Below are 19,395 nucleotides of genomic sequence, written 5' to 3' on the forward strand. Positions count from 1 at the left end.
TTTTGCTGTTACTAAATAGCCATAATAAGCAGGCACAACACGGGTAACTTAAGTTCTTCTGGTGGTGAGGTTGTTTCTGTCATTAGAAATTACTTTCTTTGCTCGATGGTCAAAGGTCCAATATGGCAGTTGAAAAGTTTAACTCTGTTGATGAACTGTACATCTTGGGGCTGAAGAAGATGCTGTAATGCAGGCTCTGAGGCACCTCTGTGGCTGCTGATGTGGCTCCATATGTTCTATTATATGTTTTTTTTTCTCTGGGGGAGGGAAGAATGAATCCATTTAGGAAGTTGCACACAACAAAAAAAATGTAAAAAAGTTAGGAAAATTCAGAATTAAAGTTGTCTGTGTAACTAATATATCAAGGCACATCATGATACATGGCCACATGACTGTTTTTCCACCACTTCCGTGCCTGGTTCAGTGCACAGGATATACAGCAGTCTCCTACTCAACTAAGGTCTTTCAGGGAGGGTGTTGTCTGTATAATCCTTACTTTGCATCATCAGTTGTACTCTGCACTGTGAGAAAGAAAGGCAGTGTGAAGTTTGAGTAAGAGTTCCCCCCAGCCTGCAGGATGGTACTCAGAGAACTCAACTCTGTCCCTGCCAGTTCCCAAGATCTTCTATGCAATATAAGCCACACAAAATAAATAACTTGTATGAAGGGTGTGCTTTCCATTTTGTATAGACTTTAGTTTAAACCCAGGACTTACTCTGAAAATAAAGTTCTGGGCATTCACAGTTTTTGCTGAAGGTTATGGACATTCCACTTTGAATAAAGAAAATGCTACAAAATGCAAAATTCTCTGAAAAAAGATAATCCGGAATTCATTTCTTTAAGTAGACGGCCACAAATTAGAGGACACTTGTAATCTATCAGCTGCAAAAGGGGAATAATAAACCCGGCTCATTTTGGTGTGATGTTGTAAATATAAACTCCTTGAAATACATAGAGTTTTCAGACGTTGCTTTATTAAGGTTTAAAGAGAACCTCAAGCCCTCCTAAGGAAATTAATACTTAGTCTTTAGAATGAGGTGTGAGTATTATTTGGGAAATAAGGGATAGGGCCATGTGTAGAGCAGCAAGGTAAAATAAGCCTCTAGGGGAATCTCAGTCAGGTACTGGTCATTCAGTGAACGGAAAGAGAAGGGCCTTCCCAGAAAAATCGTACATGATCATGTCATTGGAGCCATTTTTGATGCATATTCACAGGGAAGCTGAACATGGATTACCTTACTTCTGGCAGCTCCCAAGTTTCAAGATGCTGCTTTTGTCATTTCAGCAATTTCTCAATGTAACACAGTGCAGTATAGTACATGCTGTACGTAGAAACATGAGTTGTGTAATATATACAAGTAATGGAACTGAAGTATACTTCAGACTCATGCAGTTAGCAGCAGAGCTCCGGCATGCACTGAGTTAATTTCAATACATGTAAGATGTAAGACTTTTAGATATAGTAAAACTCTTAATTTTCTAAAGTTGAAAGGTGTCTCCCATACCAACTGTATGATAGACTTGATGCTTGACAGCTCCATTTAAAACTAAGCACTTAATTTGGTTCCACTTTGAAATCGAGGGGAATTTTTTTTTTGCTTGACTCCACTGGGAAGAATATCAGGCTCTGCGAGTGGAAATTACATCCCTCCATCAATCCAGTAGCGTTCAGACCAGAGCATTCCCCTCCTTTGCTGATTTACAATTGAATCTAAGCTACAGAATTTTGCAGTTGCCTGTCAAAAAGCTCTTTCCTGTAATTTTAATAAAAATCCACTCCTGCTGTTTTAGGGAATATGACATTAGAAGGAACGTGGTTTTTTACTGTTTTTAGTTTTAAAAGGCATTTCCAAAGAGCATGAAAACATTCTGGTTTTAATTCCATCTTTTTTCTCTTTTGATCCCTATAATTGGCAGTAACAGCTAAGTTTTTATTGACAAAATAATGCTGCACATGAGGAGCATAACATAAATACACAAAAAATTAAAGAGGTAGGTGAGGTAGTACAAAGTTTTATTTGTAGTGAGTTAGAGTGGCTGTATTTCTCACACTCGGTACTGATTCACCGTATGCTATTTTTAAAGATTTTCTTTCATTAAAAACAAAGGTGGTGAAATAATATTATAAGAGTTTCCCCCCCCCCTTTCCATTTTTAATCAGTAGCTCTCAGGTGAGAGTTGTAGGAGACATTCAGTTCCTTCTCTGACCTTGAGGGGTACTCAGCTGGCTCACTTTCTTTCAGGAGGGTACCATACCCATCACCTCCACCCCAACGCTTCTTAAGGTGACGGGGAGGAAGAGCCACAAGCACCAGTTTCATTTTCTCAGGCAGTTTCTGGTCTAGTTGCAAACACACGAGCAATGTTGCAAAACATCACTCACAAAATAAGAAGTGACAGAGTCCTCCAGTGCCATCCTGGCAGAGTTCTGCCACGTTCAGTGGCTTTCATTTTGCTTCGTTCAGAGAAATGTTGCAGACAAGAAGACTGCTCTAATTGTTAAGTTGAAGACATTGAGCACCATGCTGCTGATTCAATTGCCAAGTCGAGTCTGTCCCAGTTTTTATCTACTGTGGGTAGATGTCACTTCATACAGTTACAATACAACAAAATACAGAGTTTTTCAGAGCTCAGTAAGTGTTGGGAAAGCAAACATCTTGTTTGCTTGCACCCTTGTTCAGGATCTGTGAAGCAAGCTGTAACAGAGGGGAGGTCCCTGCTGTCAAAGTGTTGTGCCCATGTGTAGCCGCAGCGCAGAAACACAGTCTGTCCACTAGATTAATGCAAACAAGACTGGGAGTGCTAATAATGAAGGATTGCTAGACAGTAAGAAAAGTCTGTCTACTCAAGCTCAATTACTTTCTTCAGCAGAGTCTTCAATTTCAAAAACTTAGCGTATACATTTTCTTGTTTTCCTTTTCCCCTCCCTCTGTCTCCCTGGGACTCCCTTGTGAATAAGCACAGGCTGTTGCTCTCAGACAGCTTGGACTGTTCACAAGCAGCATCCACTCACAAGCTGTGTGCTGAATGGCAGCTGGATCTCTGCTTTGATTAAGGTAAACAATGTGTCAGGGTGCCTCTAAGCTCCATTTTGAGTAGCATGAAAGTCAGATGGAAATTTGGAGTTGTGATGATACACATTAAGCCCTGAATAAAAATGTGGCTGACGCATCACCCTGCAGAGGTGAGCAGCTGGAGCTGTTACTCCATTCTGCTTGTCTTTTCCTCCAGGTGGTTGCAAGCAATGACACTTCAGTCTCACAGTGTCTCAAATAAAGAGGTGATTTTCCAGGCTTAGATGTCCGTACCCCTGCAGCACACACAGTGATGAAGCAGCATGTTGTAGTTCAAGAACTGATTGCTCACACTTTGAACCGTAGTTAAGGATGTGTTTGGCCAAAAGAGTTGAGCAATATGCATTCCGGTGCCTGGGGGTGTGGAGGAAAGAAGTTTAACTGCTCGTGGTAGTAACCAGATAAAGGGCAGACTTTGCACTTTGGAGCATTGCTCAGTGTACCAGTGTGGTGAGAAAAGCCTGTCTGGAACTCGTTAGGGCAGGAGGATGGGAAGGAAGGAGGAAGCAATTGTCTCTTTCCTTGCAGTCCAAGCCCAGACTGGGGAGCTGCATGTTGACAGCCAGAGAAGGAAGCTGGAGGATGCTGCAGGTTTCCCTCTGGACCACTCTGAGAACATGAGTGCCCATCAAAAGGATGAAGTATCCCACAGAAGGCAGTTGTGGCCACTTTTTCTTTAAAATCCATTATTGCTTGGTGTAAAATACAGGAGCAGCCCTGGAAGGAGGAACCTCTGGCAGTAAATGCTCAAAGCAATGGGCTTCAAGGTCATCTCACAACTTCCCTTGCCATTCTTCTGCACTTGGAGACAATGATGGAAGGAGAAGCCCTAGCTCATGCTGATCACAGACACTTGCTCCTGGGATGTATGTGCCTGAACCTCTGAGGCTGAAGGAGCTGGGATTCCGCTCTACCTGGGTGAAGCTGCTCCGCTGCTAGCCAGTGCAGCGTGCAGGAGGCAGTGGCAGTCCCAGCAGCATCTGTCAGGGCTGAGCTTTACCTTGTTCTTCATACCAAAGAGGACTCCGGGCTCTAGGACCCCAGGTTATAAAAGCATTCATCTGAAGCTGTTAGGAAGGACATAGGCTCCCAAGGGAGCTGTGCTGCACATGACCCTAGTGTTCATTCCTTCACTGGCTGCTTCTAGATGTCCTTTTGCTTGTCTTTCTAGGTATTGAGTATGCAAACTGTGCACGGAGCCAAGTTACCTGACGCAGACGTCCCCTTTGTGAGCCAGGCACCTTAAGCTAGGCTTACAGGATCTACGTTCCTTGTAGGCTCTAGCCTTAAACAGTTGTCTACTTGGAGAGTCAGGAAAATTTGTCCACATTAGATCTGAAGTAGATTATCTAAACCATGTTAAAGCCTTGTGTTCATGTACTCATTCAGAATTCACGTTATTTCCATTTAGCTTAATTTACCCAGCTAATGAATTAAAGCAAATCAAATTAAGTTTACTTTAATTCTGAACAAGAATGCCCAGTGTTCTCATACCTAGTTGACACATGAAAACTAGTCTGAAAATTCCTGCACAGAAAAGCCCCCAAATAGTTTGCTACGTATTCTGGGACTTATACAAAATCTGAACACCTTTTCTCACTCTTAACATCTTTTCAAAAGTGGGATTAGAGGCTAACATTGCTCCAGTCCAGGTCAGATTCCCAACAGGAGCTGTAGCTGCATATCTACAGGAATCTCAAAACCAGAAAAGGTGGGGGGAGAAAAAAATGTAGCTGTCACTCAGTACATGCTCTTCAAGCCTTCATGGTCCTCAGCATTGCTGCAAATGCACTATGTCGTGTACGAGGCATGACATGCGTTCTGCCCTTACCACTAAACATGCCATACTTCTAACAACCCTCCACTGAACTGCATTCCCACAGAGCCATCACCGCCCCGCTGCCTGGAGGAGGAGCAACCCTACCAAAGAGAAACAGGCAAAAAATGGGCTGGTAGAATTAAACTGGCATGTAGGGTCTGTGATATGTAGCAATTGGCAAAGTTAGCTATGTGTTTGTGGGTAGGGGCAACTCAACTTTTTCCTCATTATTGGTGCATCAGGCATGTTCTGTCTGAAGCAACTCTGGTTTTGCATAAATGTACCATACGTGTATCTTTTCTACATTCACTTTTTACTCCAGTTTGGCAGGCTATATTCTTAGAACTTGCATTAAACATTCATGAAACCTTTTTTCAAGATTTTACCTGTAGGATACTTTTTGTCTCTTGAGAATAACTGTCACCAATATATTGTTTCAGTGATTAATTTGAACTCTTTCTTGGCTCATTTTTAATTCCTGCTCAAAGGTTTGCCATTTGAAAGTAGTCTGACACTGAGCAGAACCTAATCTCTATCAGTAAGAAGGGAGACAACCTGGTTAATTATTTTTTTCCTTATCTCAGGTTCCTACGACCACAAAGCAGCCCAGAGCAGAGGTGTGTCCCAGGTTGCAGTGAAGACAATACACAGGCTGCTGCAGTGAGATGCAGAACAAGAAGGTTTGGGACTACATTCAAGGAGGCACTTAGGCACCTAATTCCCAAATTATGTACTTAAAATACCTTCATCAGCCACTGCTCAATCCTGGAAGCGCCTAATTCCTTAACCACCTGCCCTTTCAGGTTTAAGTTCTTGGAGCTGTTTCAGGTGCACTTGCACCTCCCTCAAAGTTGCTCAAGTCTTCGTAGAGTCAAGCAGCTCATTGCTCAATGTCCATCTAAAACTCACCAGCACAGATTAACTGGGCATTTCTCTGCCTGAGTTTCTTAGAGTTGTGATGGTTGTGCTAGCGGCCATCTAAAGGGAAACAAGGTCTAGATTAAAAAGCACTCAGGTGCCTGCAAAGTGAGCTCTGACACACCTTTTTTTAACCATCTGGTCCCTGAGTGAAGTGCCTAGAAACTGAAACCCTAAAGTGGGCTCAATTTCCTATGATGGACCCTGCAGGCTTTCCTCTGGAGGAGAGTTCATGGCTCCAGAGGGATGAGTCCCAAGACCCACATGCCAAGGGTGAGACCTGAGACCTACCAGCTGAGCCTAGAGCCTTTCTCTAGGAAATTCAAAATATGAGGTGCATTTGAACTCACGCTTAGCTAGAAATGCTAGTTGTTTGTTTTGCTTTAAACTGTCTTTGAATTGAAGACAGAAATAACCTGGAAAAAAATGAGTAGATGGCAAGACTTCCTTCTCCTCAGGAAGGAACCTGATCAACAGGGAGAACGTGAACAACGACACGTCAAGGTGTGCAAGCTGTGCAGACCTGGGGGAGCCCATTCTGCTTCATGGATCCTAGGTGGATTTAAAGAGGGCCTGGGAAATTGCAAGCTGAAAGAAGGTTGGTTTTACATGCTATTGAGGTTGAGCAGCCACTGATTATAGAGGAGTTTCAATCACATTTTCAGGCTACCCATCTCGTCTGCCCAAGTTGTGTTTTGTTTCTAACCACAGGCATCGCAGGGAGCTGCTGAGGGAAGAAATAACCCATTGTTTTTTAGGTCCCTGCTTTAAGCAAATTCTTGGTCCTGAATAATTCTGTGTGACGGCTGAAGTGAACCTCACTCATCACCAGTGGGGCGCCTGCAGCCGCTGCCAGAAGACGCAGAGATGGACAGGGCACGTGGCCCGATGCAGCACAATGCAGACCTCTGCGGTGGCTGAGGGACCACATTTCTTTGGAAATTGGTTCTTCAAATGCCAAAATACATTTTAGTGTCAGTCTTGTTATCAAGTGATTATTAGAATTGCCAAGTACAGTATAATAGCAACGAAACACCCAATATCTCACATATGAAATGGGGTGACCTTGCATTGTGCTGTCTCAGACAATAAGTACTTCTGAAACCAGTGACCAAAATTTCAAGTGTTTATAAAAGATAATTTCCTCTAGAGAGCAGGTTTCCCATCTGCCCAAGGGTTAGTTTACGTGTTTGAAGTGTTCTTACCGAAGAAACAAATTCAGATGCACTATTTGTCTGCTTGGTCATTGATGTTAGGAAGAACAAGAGATGGGCATGCAGAAAAACATGAGGAGCTGTTCTCCATGGAGTTTTCCTTCTGCTTCCACCACGCATTGGGATGGAAATGAAATTCACAGGCTGAACAAATCTATAGGGCATTAGATGATTTATTGGTCAGAAGGTCACAACCAGTAGGAAAGGAGGCTGGATCATATAATGGATCATGAAGCATCTCCTCACTCAGGTGGTAATTTCTTATCTTAACTAGAATTCTATACATCAGGCAACATGTCAGTGTACCGATATCCCCAGTTCAGTGCTGAGTTTTTAGGTCAATTTATTATTCTTTTCCACTAATTGGTTTGTGACTGGCAGACTTTGAAGTAGTGTATTTTCCTCTTATCATACAAGCTGGGAAAGTGCCCAAAGCATCAGCCAGCCATTTGTACCTGCTGCTCACTGTCTGCTATTGCAAAATATATGCTAATGATGCTGTCTGAATCTTGGGAGGACCGGGATGAATTTGTAAATTGCGCTTATGACAGGAAAATGAATGCTACTTACAAAGATGACAAAGAAAGCAGCTGCTTTTTGATGAGATGAATCACCACATTACATATTACTCTGGGGTAATAAATTATATTTTCTCTCTTGAATTCATTTTTTTGGAAGCATGTGCTTATATGGCAACTATAGAATGTGAGAAACCTTTCAAAGCCTTCTGAGATGGAATAAAGAGACAGTATCAGATTTATTATTTTTTAATAGAGTTATATTTAAATACATACAATTCTGTTATAATGTGGGTTTTTTAGAGGCCTTTTCACATATTGCATCCCAATTAGAAAACTGCAGCCTTTAAATATTTTATAAGGGTTTTTTCCTTTCTTTTAGTTTTTAATTACAAGGGTCTTTTCAGCAACAGTGAGCAATGTTCAGCATGTCTGAAATGCTTACGTATGAAATATATCTAAAGCAATGGAATAATCAAATCAAGCCAATTTGAAGTTCCAATGTGCTGTAAAATAATGCAGTGTCTGTTAAATATGTTTGGTATGAAAGAATGATTTAAGCTAGTTGTTACAGCTGGAGTTTGAATTTGTTTTAACATTTTTGAAAGATGATTAAGACATGGAAACAACTGGCTGAAGACTTAGTTACTGCATTTGACAAATAGGAGTTGGACTGAGAAGTAGAGATGGGGATTATTTTGGAAAGCATTATTTTGGAAATACCTTTCTTTGGTATTTTTGTGGCACCAGGGCAGGCAATGCCCTTCCAAAGTGCTTTTTCCCGCACTGTCCTACCTCCTAAAGTAGAACAGGAACAGAAGAGGTGAACAGAATTGGTCAGAGACACAGAGCAGGTTGTTTGGCTGTCCCCCCGTGAAGTCGGCGATGGGCATCCCAGGGCAGGGACACTGCTGCTCCCCGTGCCTGGCCAGCGGGCTCAGCAGCTCCCTGTGCCCAGCAATGCCACGGGCTGGGCTGGGCTGGGAGGCAGACCCCAGGCTGGGGGAGCTCATGGGGGGTCTGCAAATAAACCGTGCTGTCATCCAGGCCCAGAAGTGGTGAATCACCAGAAGGTGAGCCGGCACTGGGGACAGGGCTGCTATCTCACGGGAAGGCCAGCAAACACTGCTCTAGTTCTCAAACCCTGTTCCCATGAAGTGTCCTGAATGTGCTGGACCAGGCAAACTGATCAGGCAATCTTGTAAAAATCCTTTTCTCCAAAGTCTTAATACTTTCTGAATAAGTAATAGATTTTTCTTTCATATGATAAACCACTGGAATTATAAACTTCTTTATTTGTCCTTGCTAGAGATGAAGCAACATGAAAGGACATTAAATATTTATATTTTGCCACAAAAAAATACTTATTCAATAGCAATGGCCTAAAATATGTGCTGGAGGCGTGACTGAGAAATGCAAAGAACATCTAAAGGAGTAAACTTATGACACCAGGTTCTGCAGGGGGTATTGCAGCCCCCCAAACACCCCAGACCACTAGAGCACCACAACAGCTTACGGCCATCTTAGCCCACAGTCATTCTGGCCATAAGAGCTGTGCTTAACCTCATAGAGACACAGCACTGACACTTGCTGCGTGGGTTTTAGTACAACCCAGCAGCTTAAAAAGAAAAACGAGCTTTCCCAGTCCCTGCACACACATCACCGTTGGAAGATGAAATGTTTCGATTGCTGTGTGAATGTATTGCTGTTAGAGAGTGATTAAGGAAATACAAGTATCTCCAGAGACAACATTTTGCTGTGTAGCCCTGCAATGTAGTATTGCCTTCTAGCAAGAGGCCATGAGCTCTGCAGTGAATTTGCAAGGCTTCAGGACTGAGGCATGGCAGGCTTGTCCTGTCTGAACATCTCTTGACCTGCCCGCAGCTCTGTTTTGCTTCGTTTAGCTGTGACAGCTGATTTTTCTAATTGACCAGGTGTCTATGGCTGATTTGTTCTACTTTTGTTTATGCTTGCATGGTACAACCATTGTTTTATATAGCTGGCAGTAGCAAGCTATGATGCTGTGTTGAATTAGATGTTTAAGACTGACATGGTGATGTAGGGAAGAAAAACACAGGCCTGGTACGACAGCAGAGGACTTGAGAAGTGGAGACACAGCGTCCAGCACAGAGGCGTACAGGGATGGGGTGGTATGAGATGGGCACAGGCTTGGCACTGGAGGCAGTGGGTCAGTTTTAGAAATACAGACCCGGAGCTGGACAAAACTGGTTTTAAGGATAACAAAGAGAACAAAAAAATAATATCTAACATGCATAAATGGTACCATATATGGTAAACATGTTTGTAACATGGAGCTGTAGACCAGTGAAGAAAGGTGTAAAACTGCATTTGCAAACATAGGAAAATGATCCCAAGTGCATCTCAGGGAAGGAAAGAATCCAGCACCACAAGCATCACATTCCCCACAATGAGGGACTCCCAGGGCTGATGGCTCACAGCTGACAGTGTTATCCTCTCCAGTGGTCCAAAGCTCCTGACTTGAAGGTCCAAAGGAGCAGTGGAAGGATGACTGTAACTCCAAGAAAAGAGGTAGAAATTAATAAATATATGTGTTACAATTTTATTATTGCTATTATTGAGACTTTTTCTGTACAGAAGTCCTCTAACTGCATTATTAGTCTCCCTTTTCCTGCAATAATATCTAGACTAATAATGATTCTTGAATTAGACTGTTAAGATTTACATTATAATAACAATAAATTGTTGGGTTATTTATATATATGGCATGCTTCCTCTTTGCCCACAAAGAAGATTTTTGAGTGTAGTGGTGTGTTATTTCCCACACGGAAGAAAAGGAAATGTTTATTGGCATGTCGGGAATGCCTAAGCCAAGGCAGACAAGCCTTCCAAGCTCATTGCCCCGTACCAACACTGACTGCTATGCCAGAGCTAGCACCCTTAAAAACTATTTGCCAGGTCACATTTTTCTATGGTAAACTCATTTGCAGACAGTGTTTCCTGAAGAAACAAGATGTTTCCAGTCATGAACCACCCTGGAAAGCCATGGCTATTGCTCAGTTTGGGGGCTGTGGTGTGAGACCCTACTTCTTGCAGAGTCCTGCTGGTCCCACCCCTCGTACAGGTCTATGTCTCTGAGCTCTCTGGGTCATCCCCACCACTGGCCATCGACCCTGGCCCATACCAGGATAAAATTCACAGGGGAAAAAAAAAGACATTTAACTTCAATCATTTGGGCTGGGGAGTCTGAGGTAAGCAGGCAAGAAGGTAACTAACTACATCAATCCCTGTCTACGGGAATGGGAGAACAAGGATTTAACAGCCATGGGAGCCACCTGGCCTTGGTCTCAGAAGAGAAGGTGTTTTGTCTCTTCCCTAGTTCTCTTGAGAGCCAACATCCATGTCAGTATCTCAAGCTAAAAATATGACTTCCTTACCAGTAAAGACAAGCTGTTGAAGTCATGTTGGGGTCACCAAAAGGAAATTTTGTCTGTGTCTGAAACACTTGCACTTCCATTTGGGAAATTATGTGTTTATATGTTAAACTGAGTTCAACTGTGAAAAATACTACTGTGCAGCCATAAACATCAGAGGACCAGAGCCCTGCTTGAAATGTCAGGGAACAGTGGAAAAATCCTTACAGCTTTGGCAGAGGAGATGGATGTGGGAAGAGAGGTTTTCATTACAGATACCATCTGATGGTAGTTTTACCATGAAATAACTGTATATTTATATTTTTAAAGGCAGGTTTCCAGCCTAATAATACTACTACTGCTGCCTTCTGAGAGTCGCTGTGCCTGTGGGAGTGCCACATGCTGAGCGACTTGCCATAAAGGAAGAACTGTGCTACCATGCAAAGTGAGGGCTTTGCTCAAAGGGATCAGATCGGCTTGCTGTAGGTATGTTGATGTGAGCATGCGCATGTGTAGAGGGTGCAAAACAAGCTTGCACTGAAATGAGTCCTTATCTTTTATTGCCTTTTCTGTTGCCTGAAATATCAGGACCACAATTGCAAGTTATGAATGCCTGTATAGTTACATACACATCCATGCATTCACATCCATTGTCTGTACTTTGAAAATAGCTGCTCATGCAAAATAAACTCTGGTGCATAATAATCGCCACCAGCAAATGTGCCCCTTTCTGACTACTAACTGCTCCCAATGAAATATCCTACTGCATACCCACCACACAAGTCAAGTTTTCTTTTTGTTTTCTTCCAAATACACACATAGTTTAAATTTTGTGCTGATGTGCAATTTCCTAGATTCAGAAGTTAATTACACCAACCTATACACAGTGCTTTGAGAAAGTAACAAAATTAACTGTAATAGTTTCAGAATCTTCATTGAGCGTATAGTGGGTTTTGATATATTTCTCAAAAAAATCTGCTTGCATTAGGATTTGATGCAAAGGACTAGAGTACATGCCATCTGTCTTGAAACGTGTAATTTGCATCTGTATTAACTTTAGAAAGGTTTACTCTCTGAATTGCTTTTCTCTGGGACAAAAAATGCAAGTCTATCCTGCTGAATTAGCAGTAATTAGATTAAAAAAATGCAATATTAAATGTAGTATTATCCTTGTTTGGGATTTAAATGAGGAGGTTAAGAACAAAATAAGAGATATATCCTGGCAAAAATGCCAGGAGGCCTGCATGGGCGAACAAGGCGCTCCTGGATAAACTTAGACACAAAAAGGAAGCCTACAGAGGGTAGAAGCAAGGGCAGGCAGCCTGGGAGGAATACAGAGAAATTGTCTGAGTAGCCAGGGATCAGGTTAGGAAAGCTAACGCCCTGATAGAATTAAATCTGACCAGGGACGTCAAGAACAACAAGAGATGCTTCTGTAGGTACATAGATGATAAAAGGAAGACTAGGGAAAATGTGGGCCCTCTCTGAAAGGAAGTGTGAGACCTGCTTACCCAGGATATGGAGAAAAATTACTTTTTTGCCTCAGTCTTCACCGGCAAGTGCTCAAGCCACACTGACCAAGTCGCAGAAGGCAAAGGCAGGGACTGGAAGAATGAAGAACTGCCCACTGTAGGAGATGATCAGGTTCTAGACAATCTAAGGAACCTGAAGGTGCACAAGTCCATGGGACCTGATGAGGTGCATCCGTGGGTCCTGAGGGAACTGGCAGATGAAGTTGGATGGATACTGAAGCCAGTATCCATCATTTTTGAGAAGTCGTGGCAGTCCAGTGAAGTTCCCGCTGACTGGAAATGGGGAAACATAACCCTCATCTTTAAAAAGAGAAAAAAGGAAGACTCAGGGAACTACAGGCCAGTCAGTCTCACTTCTATGCCCAGCAAGATCATGGAGCAGATCCTCCTGGAAACTATGCTAAGGCACGTGGAAAATAAGGAAGTGATCCATGACAGCCAACATGGCTTCACTAAGGGTAAATTGTGCCTGACAAATCTAGTGGCCTTCTATGATGGGGTTACAGCGTTGGTGGGTAAGGGAAGTGTCACGGTTTAAAGCTGGGCCAGCTATTAACCAGGTGGCAGATGCTCTCTGTTAACCCTCTCCCCCCCCTCCAAGGGAAAGGGAAAGGGAAAAGGGAGAGAGACTTATGGGTTGGAAAGTTAAAACAGTTTTAATAAACTATAATAATGAAAAAGAATATAATAACAATAATAATAGAAATAACCAAATATATACAAATATGTACAAAACCAAGATCAAGAGCTTGGAAATCCTCCTGAGGCAGAGTTGCTCCCCCCAGTACAGGCAGAGGGGAAAAGGCAGTACCTCCCCCCAGCACAGACAGAAGGGAAAATGCAGTAGCTCCACCCAGCACGGGCAGAGGGCAAAATGCAATAGCTTCCCCCCAGCACGGGCAGAGGGGAAAATGCAATAGCTTCCCTGCCATCACACCTGCAGGCTTTTAACTGGAGAATTGGCAAAGCTGGTACCAATCAGTGGGAGACAGGAGGGCCCCTCCCTCCTGGGCCCCACCTCAAGGAGGCAGTGGGTTAGTGATAAGCAGGAAAGTGAGAATGACATGTATGGGATGGAATACCTTGCCGGTCAATCCTGGGTCACCTGCCCCATCCACTCCTCCCTGCAGGTACAACCCCCTTCGGCTCTTCACTCGTAAGCAGTGAGGAATTTAGCAGTGACCTTGGTTTCTCTAAGACTAATTGGCCTGGTTTGGGCCAAACCAGGACATTCCACCCCTTATTCCATACCATTCATGTCATACTCAGATCACCACTACCTTTTCATTTTCAAATATAGATATACATATCACTAGTTTATGATTCATCTTTATGCAAAAAGTCCATCAAGTTCATTTGGTTCAGGATTGTGGGTTTCCATCTGGTTAGCAGTCTCTCAGCAGTCTTTCTGGCTAGCAGTCTCTCTTTTGTCATGGTTCGTGCCCACGGGTTGCAGGTTAAAGATGTCAGACTCGAGGAGGTTACTGGACGCCACTTGATGAAGCTAGCTCCGGTCTCATCACCACTGTCTTAACCTGAAAGACACTTATGCAGCAACAACATACAGTTCAGAATTAAGCAGTCTCACCCAGAATCAGATCACCTTCAGGGACACATCGGACTTCACCATCTTGCAACATCATCCACCAAGTACATCCAGGTCCCTGAGCAAAAGCAATCCCACGAATGGGTTTACCTTTGCCCGTTACAGGAAGAATCCAGACAGTTTTTCCCAATAGATTCCTTTCATGCACCACAGGGACTTTATCTCCTTCTACTGTATGTAGAAGGTCTGACTGAGCAGGGCCAGCTCGATTGATAGATCCCCTGGTGTTAACTAACCAGGTAGCTTGTGCCAGATGTTTATCCCAGTTTTTAAAGGTTCCACCCCCCATTGCTTTCAGGGTAGTTTTTAACAGCCCATTATACCGTTCAATTTTCCCAGAGGCTGGTGCATGATAGGGGATGTGATATACCCATTCAATGCCATGCTCTTTGGCCCAGTTATCTATGAGACTGTTTTTGAAATGAGTCCCATTGTCCGACTCAATTCTCTCTGGCGTGCCGTGTCGCCACAAGATTTGCTTTTCAAGGCCCATAATAGTGTTCCGGGCAGTGGCATGGGGCACAGCGTATGTTTCCAACCATCCGGTGGTCGCCTCCACCATGGTAAGCACATAACGTTTACCCTGGCGGGTTTGAGGGAGTGTGATATAGTCAATTTGCCAGGCCTCCCCATATTTATATTTCAACCACCGCCCCCCATACCACAAAGGTTTTAACCGTTTGGCTTGCTTAATTGCGGCGCATGTTTCACAATCATGGATAACCTGTGCAATAGAGTCCATGGTTAAGTCCACCCCTCGGTCACGAGCCCATCTGTATGTTGCATCTCTTCCTTGATGACCTGAAGTGTCATGAGCCCACCGAGCTAAAAATAGTTCACCTTTGTGTTCCCAGTCCAAATCTATTTGGAACACTTTAGCAGCTTGATCCGCTTGTTGGTTGTTTCGATGTTCCTCAGTTGCCCGACTTTTAGGTACGTGAGCATCTACATGACGTGCCTTCACGACTAGTTTCTCTAGCCGAGCAGCAATATCTTGCCACAATTTAGCAGCCCAAATAGGTTTACCTTTGCGCTGCCAGTTGCTTCGCTTCCACTGCTTTAACCACCCCCACAAGGCATTTGCCACCATCCATGAGTCAGTATAAAGATACAGCCTTGGCCACTTTTCTCGTTTAGCAATGTCTAGAGCCAGCTGGATGGCTTTTACCTCTGCAAATTGACTTGATTCACCTTGTCCTTCTGTGGCTTCTGTGACTCGTCGTATGGGACTCCATTCAGCAGCTTTCCACTTCCGATGCTTTCCTACAAGACGGCAGGATCCATCGGTGAACAGGGCATACTGCTTCTCATCCTCTGGTAGTTCATTATATGGTGGGACTTCTTCAGCACGTGTCACCTCCTTTTCTGGTGGCATTCCGAAGTCTTTGCCTTCTGGCCAGTCCATGATCACTTCTAAGATTCCTGGGCGATTAGGGTTTCCTATTCGAGCCCTCTGCGTAACTAATGCAATCCATTTACTCCACGTCGCATCAGTTGCATGATGGGTAGTGGGAACCTTACCCTTGAACATCCAGCCTAGTACTGGTAATCGAGGTGCTAGGAGAAGTTGTGCTTCAGTACCGATTACCTCTGAAGCAGCTCTAACTCCTTCATACGCTGCCAGTATCTCTTTTTCAGTTGGAGTGTAATTGGCCTCGGAGCCCTTGTATCCTTGACTCCAAAATCCTAGGGGTCGACCTCGAGTCTCCCCTGGCACTTTCTGCCAGAGGCTCCAGGTAGGACCATTGTCCCCAGCTGAGGTGTAGAGCACATTTTTAACATCTTGTCCCGTACGGACTGGTCCAAGGGCTACTGCATGCACAATCTCTTGTTTAATCTGTTCAAAGGCCTGTCGTTGTTCAGGGCCGCACTGAAAATCATTCTTCTTTCTGGTCACTTGATAAAGAGGGCGTACAATCTGGCTGTAATCTGGAATATGCATTCTCCAGAAACCCACAACGCCTAAGAAGGCTTGTGTTTCCTTTTTGTTAGTTGGTGCGGATATAGCTGTTATTTTGTTGATCACCTCTATCGGGATCTGGCGACGCCCATCTTGCCATTTAATCCCTAAAAACTGGATCTCCCGGGCAGGTCCCTTGACCTTGCTTCTTTTTATGGCAAAACCAGCTTTCAGAAGAATTTGGGTGATTTTCTCCCCTTTGTCAAAAACTTCTGCTGCTGTATCACCCCACACAATGATGTCATCAATGTATTGCAAATGTTCTGGAGCTCCACCCTTTTCTAGTGCAGTCTGGATCAGTCCATGGCAAATAGTAGGACTGTGTTTCCACCCCTGGGGCAGTCGATTCCAGGTATACTGGATACCTCTCCAGGTAAAAGCAAACTGTGGCCTGCACTTTGGTGCCAAAGGAATAGAGAAAAATGCATTAGCAATGTCTATGGTGGCGTACCACTTGGCTGCCTTTGACTCCAGTTCGTATTGAAGTTCTAGCATGTCTGGCACAGCAGCACTCAGAGGTGGCGTAACTTCATTTAGGCCACGATAGTCCACAGTTAATCTCCATTCTCCATCAGACTTTCGCACTGGCCATATAGGACTATTAAAGGGTGAGCAAGTCTTGGTAATCACTCCTTGATTTTCTAATTGTCTAATCAGTTTATGAATGGGGACCAGGGAGTCTCGATTGGCGCGATATTGTCGTCGGTGCACTGTGGTAGTAGCAATTGGCACCTGTTGTTCTTCAACCTTCAGCAACCCCACAACAGAAGGATCTTCTGAGAGGCCAGGCAAGGTAGACAGCTGTTTAATGTCCTCAGTCTCTACAGCTGCTATACCAAAGGCCCATCTATACCCTTTCGGGTCCTTAAAATACCCTCTCTTGAGGTAGTCTATGCCAAGGATGCACGGAGCATCTGGGCCAGTCACAATGGGGTGCTTTTTCCATTCATTTTTAGTTAGGCTCACTTCAGCCTCCAATACAGATAACACTTGAGATCCTCCTGTTACTCCTGAAATACTGATAGATTCTGCCCCTTTATGATCCGATGGCATTAGGGTGCACTGTGCACCAGTGTCTACCAAGGCGCGATACCTTTGTGGTTTTGATGTGCCAGGCCATCGAATCCACACAGTCCAATAAACTCGGTTGTCCCTCTCCTCCACCTGGCTGGAGGCAGGGCCCCCCTAATTAAGAAATGGATTCGTGCTGCTCACAGGGACTGGACCTTCATTTCTCCTGTTCACACTTAGGAAAAAGTGATTTGAGGCCCATCTCCCCTGACTGGGGTCCTGCTCACTGGTAACTGGAGCAGCCATCCTCCTAGAAAAATTCTCTCTGGTATTTCTTTTAGCTTGCAACTCACGTACTCGTGCCTGTAGGGTACTGGTAGGTTGTCCATGCCATCTGTTCATGTCCTCCCCATAACCACGCAGGGCAAACCACAGGATACCTCGTGATGTGTTCTGTTTCCTTTGAGCTGGTCCTGTAGGAGAGCGTTTTCTCCTAACGGCTGCAACGCGCGCCTGTGTAGGTAGAGAGTCAAGTTTATTCTCGATCATGGACAGTTTGTCTGACAGTTGTTTAAATGAGTCCTTGTTCTCCTTAGTCAGTTTTTCCACAGCCGAGATGCGTGCCTGCAGTGGGGAAGAAATGCTATCTTCATACTGTCGCATACAGTTAGCCATTTTGCCCACAGTAGAATGTGCCATATCATCTTCTCCCCATACTAATATTGACAATGTATGGGTATATGTCGGTGGAGCATTCTTCACAACCTTCCGGAACATGGATCGGTTGCATTCCACTTCATCAGGATCTACAGGATCTACAATGTCCCGTGGGTGTCTATAAATGATCTCTTGCACAGCCAGTTCTCTAAGGTAGTTAATACCTTTTTCTATAGTAGTCCATTTTCTTAGGTGACTCATAACATCATCTTTATAGGGATACCTGCTCTTTACAGCTGACAAGAGTCGCCTCCAGAGACTGATAGTGTTTGACTTTCTTGCAAGCGCCTTATCAATACCACCATCTCTGGACAGGGATCCCAACTGTCTGGCTTCTCTGCCATCTAATAGCATGCTGTCTGCCCCATTATCCCAGCATCGGAGCAGCCAGGTAATAATAGGTTCACTGTCATAACGGCTGAAGTCTTTCCTTATATTTCTCAGGTCCTTCAGGGATAAAGAGTGGTAGGTTATCTCTACGTCCGAGTCCTCCTCTTGTGATAGTTCTGCTTTAGAAGGACGTTTCTTCTGTGATGGGTCTGCTTTAAAAGGACGATCGAGGAAACCCCCATCTGTGTCAGGCCCTATCTCTGCCTGAGAAGGGCCCTCACCTGGGTCATATGATGGCTCTGCCTTAGAAGGCTCCGAGTCATCATCCTTCACTTCACGAGCTGATTTCTTTTGGTATTTCTTCCTGGTTACAGGAGCAATTGGTACAGATTCGTTAGATGCTGGAGTCTGAGTAGATGCAGTGGCTGTCGGGGGAGTGCTGAGAGTCTGAGTAGCTGCAGTGGCCATCTTGGGGGGTGTAGCAGCTGTGGTAGAAGCTGCCGAGGCTTCAGTGGGTTTAGTGGCTGTAGCGGTAGTACACACTGTAGGATCTGAGGTGGCTGCATAACACCTACAACTGTCCCTGCACCGATATTTAATCTTATCCCACATCAGAAACACATTCAGGACAACCAAAAATAAAAACATGCCACCTAGACAGCACCATCCTAATTTCGCAAAATCTAGTGGAATCAGCTTGGCAGAAAAGGAGAAGGTACTATTTCCTGAAGTAAAACTGGAAGTGTAATCATTAACAGAATCAGCTAAAGGATGCCTGGAGCGTGCAGATGAAGTCGCTGCTACTGATTCGCGATTAAAGCTGCCCATCATTGTGTCATAGAGATAAGAGATCGGAATATTAACTGCCCAGTTTATCACAGCATAAATCAGTATCAAACCCCATACCAAAACAATACATTTCGACCAGCGCCCACTGCTAAACTGCATGCAAACATTCATAAGAAGCAAGTAATAACACAGTGCCCACGGCAGGTAAGGCATCATTGCAATACTCAATTGTGAAAGAAACTCCATAAAAAGATGAGATAACACAGCATTCAAAAATGACATCACCATCTTCCCTATCTGTTTTAACTTTCCAACCCCTCGTAAATCTCAGAGGAAGAAATCTGATATTCTCTCAGCTGAGCTCTCCAGGTCTCCTCCCACCAGAGCCAGGATTCAACTTATCAGAGTAACCTGTTGGAGCTTCTCTCGAGCCCCACGTTGGGCCCCAATAAATCTGTCACGGTTTAAAGCTGGGCCAGCTATTAACCAGGTGGCAGATGCTCTCTGTTAACCCT

Source organism: Nyctibius grandis, chromosome Z (genome assembly GCF_013368605.1).
Source record: "Nyctibius grandis isolate bNycGra1 chromosome Z, bNycGra1.pri, whole genome shotgun sequence".
Taxonomy (NCBI): domain Eukaryota; kingdom Metazoa; phylum Chordata; class Aves; order Nyctibiiformes; family Nyctibiidae; genus Nyctibius; species Nyctibius grandis.